We start from the raw sequence: 10,074 nt of genomic DNA, 5'->3' as shown, positions 1-10,074 counted from the left end.
CACCTGGACTAGCCCATTTCTAATGATGTGTGTAAGCACCCCAAGGTGCGCTTACCGGGAAGATTCTAGCCTAAGTCCATCGTGGGTTGCAGCTGCCTGGGAGAGCAGAGCATGGCGGCTGTCTGGTCCCTCTGGAAGCAGCGCAGAGTCTGACCTCACTTCCTCTTCCGCCCAGCATCCTAATCTGTTTATTCCACCCACCTATGTTCTAAGCTATGAGGCCAAGCAGTTGGTTTATTATAATTAACCAATTACCTTCCTCCATCACATCAATATGCACAGTTTGCCACGTGTGCTTTCTTCCAGGCATTCCTGACCTCTCTACATTTGCATTCACTTGCATATGCAACCTGCCCCCTATAGCCTCAACTTGGCACTTACAGGATATGTAAGGAAATTGTTGCCTGGCTGCTTGGCCTGCTTCTGGTTTGTTGAGCCAGGCATGGTGCACCATAGTTAGCCAGAAGCCAGGCTAGGTGGTATGAGACCCTGTTTTAAATTTTTTTTTCTAAATCTTTTTCTAATATTTAACCATGTGTATGTGTTTGTGGACTAGGGCATATGCGGGATTACAGATACACACCACTGCGTCTGACTTTACATGGGATCCAAAGCCATGTCCTTTATACACAGAGTCTTACTGTGGCTCCACAGTTCCCTGTGTGAGGCATTATTGTACGTCATGGAGAGGAGATTCAAAGCACATGGGCAGGCAGGATCCCTTGAACCCATGTAAAGCTGGAAGAAGGAGGCCAGCTCCACCTTGTCCTCTGACCTCCACGTACAAGCTCTTCTAAGAGATGGGCTATGATGGAGCTTTCTTGCTCGCTCTTCAACACTGCCTATCAGCAGAGCTGAAACCCAGCCAGAGTCACGGCCGTGAGTGTCCGTGCCCCTGGGTACAGAGTTTTCATCCACAGCTGCCAGCCTGCCTGTGTCGTCAGCGCCTCCAGAGAGCAGAGTAATTTCCATTTTAAGAAACTAGTGAGAGGGTCTGTGGGTAAAACTTCTTTCCTGGGGGAGATGCGAACAGTATCTACCCTCCTTTCCTAAGATCTTAACAGACCAAAGTACAGTCCCACCACAGTTCACCCTGGGGAACCAAAGTGCTTATTGGTTTTACTCGCAACACGTGGGTGAGGGCACTACTGACTACAGCATGGGTACCTCAAGGCATTCCCAATGGGAAGTGTTCACAAGTACGGTGTGATGGTCTGAATAGTCTATGGGTCCCACAGACTAGTGTGCTTGAATGCTTGGCCTATAGGGAATGGCACTATTAGGAGGCACCTTGTTGGAGGAAGTGTGTCACTGTGGGCTTTGAGGTCTCATATATGCTCAAGCAACATCCAGTGGCACAGCGTCCTTCTGGTGCCTGTGGATCAAGATGTAGAACTCTCAACTCCTCCTCCAGCACCACGTCTGCCTGCATGATGATGCCGTCTTCCACCGTGATGATAATGATCTGAACCTCGGAACCACAAGCCACCTCAAATGTTTTCCTTTATGAGTTGTCATGGTGTCTCTTCATAGCAATAGAAACCCTAAGACAGATGTTGGTACCAGGGACTGGGGATTGCTGTGATTGACCTGACCATGTATTTGGTTGGAGGAATTTGAACTTTGGGGGTTTGGGTTAGAAAAGCAGTGGAATGCATTATGTGCTGCTCATACCAATAGGAGCATGGAAGACAGTGGTGCGGAGGGGCTTTTGAAGTGTGGGGATCCGGCTCAAAAGGTTTCAGAGGAGATGAATTTTAGTATGTAGCCTAGAGATCATCCTTGTAATATTTTGGCGAAGAATGTAGCGGCTTTTTGCCCTTGTCCGAAGAGTCAGCTTGAGGCTAAAGTGAAGAGATTTGGATTAATTCCATTAGCAGAGGACATCTCAAACAGCATAGACTCTGTCATGTGGTTATTAGTGTTAATTCTAAGAAGATTTATACTGAAAAGAAGTGCTGGGCAGTGGTGGTGCACGCCATTAATCCCAGTACTCGGGAGGCAGAGACAGGCGGATCTCTGAGTTCGAGACCAGCCTGGCCTACAAAGTGAGCTCTGGGACAGACTCCAAAGCTACACAGAGAAACCCTGTCTTGAAAAATAAAAAATAAAGAAGTAAAAATACAAAATATACAATCTGAGGAGAAAGGGGACACAAGGAAGTGGAATGAAGCTAAGTCCTGTGTTCTAGGAGATGAACAGATTGTAAAATGAAATAAAAGGAGTTAGTTGTGACGGCAGGGCAAGATTCCAGCTTCCAGCTTGTGAAAAGGGATTAAAGAACAGTTCAGGCTCAGGTGTAGAGGTGCACGCCTTTAATCCCAGCACTTCAAAGGCAGAAGCTGATAGATCCTGTGGGTGTGAGGCCAACCTGGTCTAATGATCAAATTTTTGGACAGCCAAGCTTAGGCAGTAAAGGAAACCATAGAAAACAGAAAGTTGGTGAACATGTAATTGAATGTGGGGGTCATGTTCCAGCCCTAGCAAGCAGCAGAACTTGGCAACTTTGGCCACATGGTTCTGGCTTTAGAGTCAAGGATACAAGAAAGGGGTTGTAGAATCTCCCTACATGGCTAAGGAAAGCTGATAAGGCCACACATGTGGCAGGGGTGTCCCTGCATGGAGGCCTAGAGAGGCCACCGACTGAAGCTGTGAAGATCAAGCCTAGATTGCCTTGGAGACCCGCAGAGTTTGGAGATGCCAGAGCCATGGGATACCAGCCAAGGAAAGCTGCTAAGAAGGAGGAGAACCCGCCCAAGAGAAAGAAGTGTGTCACAATCAACAAAGCTGAATGGATGTGGAGATCTGAAGAGCTTTTTGACATCAAGCCTGGAGATGCGGAGTTTGGAGCTTGCCCAGCTGGTTTTTGGCCTTGCTTTGGTCCAATATTTCCTCACTATGTTCCCTTTCCTCCATTTTGGAATACCAATGCTTATCCTGTGTCATTATATGTTGGGATTATATAATCTTTTTTATTTTGGTAGTGTCATTATATGTTGGGATTATATAATCTCCTTTTTTATTTTGGTTTAACAAAGCGCTATAGTTAAAGTCTCAGAAGAGACTTTGAACTTAAGACTTTTTTCTTCCTTCCTTCCCCTCTCTCTCTCTCTCTCTCTCTCTCTCTCTCTCTCTCTCTCTCTCTCTTTCTTTCTTTGAAACAGGGTTTCTCTGTAGCTTTGGAGCCTGTTCTGGAAACTAGGTCTTATACACCAGGCTGGCCTCAAACTCACAGAGATCCACCTGCTTCTGCCTCCTTTAAAGGCATGCGCCACCACTGCCCAGCAAAGTTAGGACTTTTAAACAGTATTGAGACTGTTATAGACTATGGGGACTTTTGAAGTTGGACTAAATACATTTTTGTATTATATTATGGCAACATTATGGGGGCCCAGAAGTAGAATGTGGTGGTTTGAATAGGTATGGTCCTCATAGACTCATGCATTTGAACGCTTGGCCTATAGAGGGTAACACTATTAGAATGTATGACCCTGTTGGAGGAAGTGTGTCACTGTAGGGTGGGCTTTGAGGTCTCATATGCTCAAGCTACATATGCTTCCTGTATAAGGAGTGACACAACCTCCTTCTGGTGCCTGTGGATCAAGATGTACAAATAACTCTCAGCTCCTTTTCCAGCACCATGTCTGCCTGAATACCACCACGTCCCACCATGACAATGGACTAAACCTCTGAAACTGTAAGCCAACCTGTCTTAAGGTTTCTATTGCTGTAAAGAGACACCATGGCTACAGTAACTCTTATAAAGAACAATATTTAATTGAGATGGCTCACTCACATACAGTTCCGAGGTTTGGTCCATTATTGTCATGGTGGAAAGCAAAGCAGCATGCAGGCAGACATGATGCTGGGGCTGAGAGTTTTCCATGTTGATCCAAAGGCAAAAGGAAGTGAACTGTCCCACTGGGCATGGCTTGAGCATATGAGACCTCAAAGCCTGTCTCCACGGGGACACATTTCCTTCAATGCCACACCCCCTAATAGTGCCACTCCCTTTGGGGGCCATTTTCTTTCAAACCACCACACTCACCATTTAAATCTTTTCCTGTTGTCAGAGGTTTCTGTCTTGCCCGGTCCTGCAGCCATTCAGTCCCAAAGAAACACACAGAAGTCTACATTAATTATAAACTGGTTGCCATATTAGCTCAGGCTTCTTATTAACTCTCATATCTTACATTAACCCACAATTCTTGTCTGTGTTAATCATGTGGCTTGGTACCTTTTATCAGTGAAGCATTTTCTTCTTGTTTCCTCTGCGCCTGGGCGATGACTGCAGACGGAGCCTTTCCTCTTCCTTCCCAGAATTCTATTCTGGTTGCCCTGCCTCTACTTCCTTGTGGCTACGGACCAATCAGCATATTATTAAACCAGTACAATTGACAAATCTTTACAGAGTACAAGACCATTGTCCCACAGCATTTCCTTTATAAGAGTCGTCGTGGCCAAGGTGTCTCTTCACAGCAATAGAAACCCTGACTTAGTAGTAGCTTCCCTTAATCTTTCCCAGTCTCTGTTTAGTCCCTCCTTAGGCTCCCTCCTAGACCATTAGGGCAGAATCTCAGACTGTTGGTTGGGAGGGGTTCAGTGTCTCTCCCCGCTGCCTGAGGGAATGTCAGTGGTCAACAAGCCTGGGTGTGATCATTTGCAAGCCAACACTGTTGGCCTTTTGCAGATGACAAATTTGACTTGGAGACTAGCGCCTCACAACAGGTGCTTGCCACAAAGCCCCGTGACCCGAATTTCATCCCAGGACCAATGGCAGGCTTCCATGGCAATCTAAGACAACCAGGCTGCTCATGCTGGCCAGGCTCTTCCCTGAGCAGTAGATATTTCAGATGTGACTGGTGAGTTCTCCGCCCCCTCCCCCAGCCCCAAGACAAGGTTTCTCTTTGTAACCCTGACTTTCTTGGAACTCGATCTGTAGACCAGGCTGGCCTCCAACTCACAGAGATCCACCTGCCTGTGTCTCCTGAGTGCTGGGATTAAAGGTATGTGCCACCATGGCCTGGCTGCGACTGGTAATTTTAAAAATGAGCCTGCAACCTTGTGTTTCTGTTTGTATGGAGTTCTCCCTCCATGAAGAGATGGAGGAACACACTGGGGGGAAGTCACTTATAGAAGAGCATATGGACAGAGATACTTCTCAACCGTGGGACATGCCATTGGCCACGTCCATCGTTAGGAATACACTGGGCAGGCAGAGCTCTCAGCTGCTGTTCCCGGCGTTGTCCACTACTTTGTTTAGGTTGTTTCCTCACTGGCCTAGAACGGACCAAATAGGTTAGAATGGCTGTTGAGGAAGCCTCAGCGATCCACCTGAATCCGCCTAATCAGGGCTGGGATTAAAAGTGCCTGCCACCATGGCTAGTTTTTGTTTGTTTTTGACATGAGTTCTGGATCAAATTCTGTCCTCATGCTTTCTTTTTCTTTCCTTTCCTTTCTTTTCTTTTCTTTCTTTCTTTCTTTCTTTTTTTTTTTTTTTTTTTTTTTTTTTTTTTTTTTTTTTTTTTTTTTTTTTTTTTTTTTTTTTTTTTTTTTTTTTTTTTTTTTGAGACAGGGTTTCTTTGTGTAACAGCCTTGGCTCTTCTGGAAATTTGCTCTGTAGACCAGGCTGGTCTCTAACTCAGAGAGATCCACCAGCCTCTGCCCCTGAGTGCTGAGTTAAAGGTGTGTGCCACCACTGCCCAGAGTAGGTCCTCAGACTTTGAAGCAAGTGCTTTACCTACCAAGCTACATCCCCCAGCACACTGTGCGGTTTCAATTGTCCTGTAAACATTTTTGTTTTTACGTGTGTGGTTGTTTTCCCCACATGTATGCCTGTGGACCACTTGGGTGCCTGGTGCTCAAGGAGGCAGAAGAGGACATCAGAGCCTCTGGAACTGGAGTTACAGACAGTTGTATATAAGCTGGCTATGTGGCTTCTGGGACCCGAACCCAAGTCTTCTGCAAAAGAAACAAATGCTCCTAACTGCTTGGTTATTTCTGCAGCCCTTCCCACACACTGTGTGCTTCAGAGGGCCCTTGCTTTGCACAGCTCCCCAGCAGCACGGCTTTCTCTATAGTGCAGGGCCTTCTGAGACTAAACCAGAAACCAGAAACTATATGCAGAAACTCTTAAAGGGAAGCCAGGTTTGCTGATCTCAGCCGATCTGGGTTTTCAATCCTGCCAAGTTCAGTACACCATGTCTATTTTTGTAACAGACTTCAAAATAAGAATGAGGCATGCGCCATGGCATAATGTCACTGTCCTAAGAAAAAGTACATGTGCTAGACTTTAAATACATCAGCTTTGAAATTGCCACCTAAGGGTTGTTTCTATGGTACCAACCTATTTAAAGTTGTGACTGAGCCAGGCTCCCCACACCCCACACAATCTTTAGAAACTACACAGGGAACAATCAGAAGCGTGGAGAGTGAGTGGGGGACACTGGAAGCTCCCTTTGAAGGCTGAGAAAGAGATGATGTCTCAGAGGTCTTTGACTGTGACCTTGAGTGTGTAGAAGTCCCTCTGTCACCTCAGAGAAGAAAGCAGTGATATGCCTGCATTTCTGGGGGGCAGGCCTGGTTCTGTTCTTGCTTCAAGCTGCAGGCATTTGCCTTCTCCCAAGGCCCTCTCTATATTCTCTTCTCTGGAAGGAAGGGGATGGACCGATGAGTGTCAGAGGGCCTACCACATGTCTGATGAGGAGCCGTGTTGTTTAGAAACCTCTACATGTCTTAGTACCTCACTGAGCATCTAGACATGGCCCTGAATGTCCCCAAGTCCCAATGCTAGGTCTTTATCTGAAAAATGACAGGACATAGGGATGGATATACGGGCCCCTGAATCTATGTCTCTGAATATTTTTTATCTTTGCTTTCCCAAAGGCTGAGCATTTGAACTGAGAATTGCTTTCTTTCTCTAGACAGGGTTTCTCTGTGTAGTCCTGGCTGTCTTGGAACTCATTATGTAGACCAGGTTGGCCATGAACTCACAAACTCAGAGATCCATCTACCTCTGCATCCAGAATGCTAGAATTTAAGGTGTGTGCCACCACTGTCTGGCCTTAAACTGTGGAATCTTGATGAAGGACATGTCAGTTTTTGAGGTGGGGAGGTTTCCATGTGGAGTTAAGTTATTGGTCTAGATTCCAGGGGCTTATATTCATCCCTGTCTCCAATCATTTCTCAGAAAAAAAACAAAACAAAACAAAACTAGTCTTGGGGCGTGAAGACATCCAGGCTCATATCTGTGAAACTTCCCTTTCTCAGAAAAGTATAAAAACAGATCCCCCCACTTCTTCCTCACGGGCTCAGAGTCTCTGTAAGAAGTCCTTGCTGTAGTCTGTCTTTGGTTCTGGGGTTCTGAACTCTCCTTGGAGGCCCCACTATGCCCGTCTGTCAGTCCATGGTGTTAATTGCTTTTCTAATGAGCTCCTCACTTCCGGGCAATCTGTTTCAGGGTCCCTCTTCATGCCCCTGCCAACCTTCCACCCATCCCGTTTGTTATACTGTTTGGGTGCAGCTCCTACGCATTCTCTTACTAGGACCAGTGGATGAATGAATGGATTTATTTCCCAGCCAGTTTGGAATGCTCTTGTTAGCTCTAGTTGTCAGCTTGACACTGTCACCTGCAAGAAAAGCTGTGATGGATTGTCCAGATCAGCTTGGCCTGTGGGCGTGTCTATTTGGGATGGTCTGGATGGTTACTGGAAGCAGGAGGACCCAGACCACTGTGGGCATCAAGGTAGGTCCTGGGCTGTATAACAAAGCTAGCTAAACGTGAGTGAGTCTGTGAATGAGCCAGGGGACTGTCCAGCAAGCAGCATTCCTCCGTGGTTTCTGGAAATCCCGTCCTGATTTCCCTCAACGATGAACTTGTTACGAAAAGGATGGAATTTGCCTCTAGGTTAGTGTCCCTCAACATTTCTTATCCTTCCATACAGTTCTTCATGTTGTGGTGACCCACAACCATAAAATTATTTTCACTGCTACTACATAACTAATTTTGCTACTGTTATGAATCATAATGTAAATATTTTTGGAGATAGAGGCTTCCCAGAGTCGTGACTCATAGGTTGAGAACACTAAGTGAAGTGATGCTTTTGTCTCCCCCACTCCCTTATGGGTTAATCCACTGGGGCAGGTCAAGGACCCGCTTAAGGTGACCCTCATGAAGGCTCATCTTAAAATAATGTAAATTCCCACCCAGGTTCATTTGGGTCTTTCTGAGTTCTGACTCAGAAAGATATAACTCTTCCTTTTTCTTTTTGTTTCTTTTTTTCTTTCATTTCTCTTAATTTTTTGGAGACAAGATCTCATTATTTAGCCCTGGATATCCCTGGAACTTGCTATCTAGGCCAGTTCTTGCTGAGATCCAATCACCTGTGTTTTTCCAGTGCTGAAATTAAAGAGCTGTGTAATCGTGCCCAGCACAGTTTTTTTTTTTTTTTTTTTTTTTTTTTTTTTTTTTTTTTTTTTTTTTTTTTTTTTTTTGTCTTTTTAGTTTGGGGTTTGGTCAGAACCTAAGTGTGAGAAGGTTTCTGTTTTGGTTTATTAAAGATAGCTAGCTTGCCTAAGGGGCCAGTATTGTATAACACACACGCACAAGCGTGCACACACACACACACACACACACACACACACACACACTATGTGAGACTCTTGTAGGATATGCCCAGCCCCAGAGCCAGGCCTTTCTGAAACTTGACTATCACAGCTTCCCCTTTGCGAGGATTGTGAAGTAGTCAATCATGCCAAGTTGATGTTGAGGCCCTACAGCGGGTGCCACACAGACACCATCCTCATCAGAAGAGAACTGAACTCGTAGCTCGGGTGTGCTTGCCTGCCTGGCTGGGCTCCTTTCACTTTGTCACGTGCGGGCATATTCTTCCCCAGTGTAAGTAGACTTAATATCCACGCACTGTGATTACTTGCTCATTCTCCAAAGGCCTCCCCCACCCCCACCCCATGATTGACCTTGAGCCAGTTTATCTTAAGACAGGGCTTTCCCCTTCTCCAGGCTCCTCACCATCGTAGTTTCTAGATTTCTAGCTTGCCTTCCCTGGGTTTTTTCTTTAAATTTGTACTTTGGGCATCCAGACTCCCCCCTCCCCCCCCAGACAGGGTTTCTCTGTGTAACGGTCCTAGCTGTCCTGGAACTAGCTCTTGTAGACCAGGCTGGCCTCAAACTCACAGAGATCGACTCCCTCTGCCTCTCGAGTGCTGGGATTACAGGTGGGCGCCACCACCAGCTGGCCAGACTTATCTTCTAATGGCCGCTCCCTGCCATGTGGCTGACCTCCATGCTGGTGTCTCTAATGGCACCATGCGTTTTCTTCTTCTCTCCACTCTCCTCGGGAGCTGGGAGAGCTACAGCTTGCCTGCCCTGGAAGGACTGTCCTCTAGCTTGCATTTGGATTTGTCCTTAAATTCTTTCATGAATGTGACTAAAATCCCAAGCAGGGACCCTGACTTCACCAGTTACCATTGGCGGCTCTGACAATAGACTCCCCGTAGCTTCACTAATATGTTTTCCCTGTGTGTTCTAGTTAGGTTTTATCACTGTATTGTAAAGACCTGACTGAAAGCAACTTGAGGAGGAAAGGGTTGATTTGGTTTACAGGTTAAGTTAGTTCACTAAGGAAAAACAAGGTGGAAATTTAAAGCAAGAACTGAAGCAGAAGCCATGGAGGAACACTGCTTATCGGCTTGCTCTCCATGCTCACCCAAGACCACCAGAGCAGGGGTGGCACCACCCACAATGGGCTGGGCCCTCCAACATCAATCATTAGTCAAGATTAGTCAAGTAAATGGTCCCACACACTTGCCTATAGGCCATCCCTGATAACTTTTGTGTGTGTCAAGATGGCAGGAAAAAACAAAAATAAAACCAACCATCCAAAAAAAACCAACCAACCAAACAAACAAACAAAAAAACCCGACCAAAAAATCCATCAGGGCATGGCCTTTTAAAAAAAAAAAAAAAAAAAAAAAAAAAAAAAAAAAAAAACCCAAAAATTCCACCAGGACACGGACGGCCTTCTAACTCTTTGTAAGAGAAAACTAACCTTTCTT

Source organism: Alexandromys fortis, unplaced genomic scaffold (genome assembly GCF_014885135.2).
Source record: "Alexandromys fortis isolate MF-2015 unplaced genomic scaffold, M_Fortis_MF-2015_v1.1 scaffold_197, whole genome shotgun sequence".
NCBI classification, from domain to species: Eukaryota; Metazoa; Chordata; class Mammalia; order Rodentia; family Cricetidae; genus Alexandromys; species Alexandromys fortis.
The sequence above is the reverse complement of the archived record's forward strand: the minus strand, read 5'-3'. Positions refer to the sequence as shown.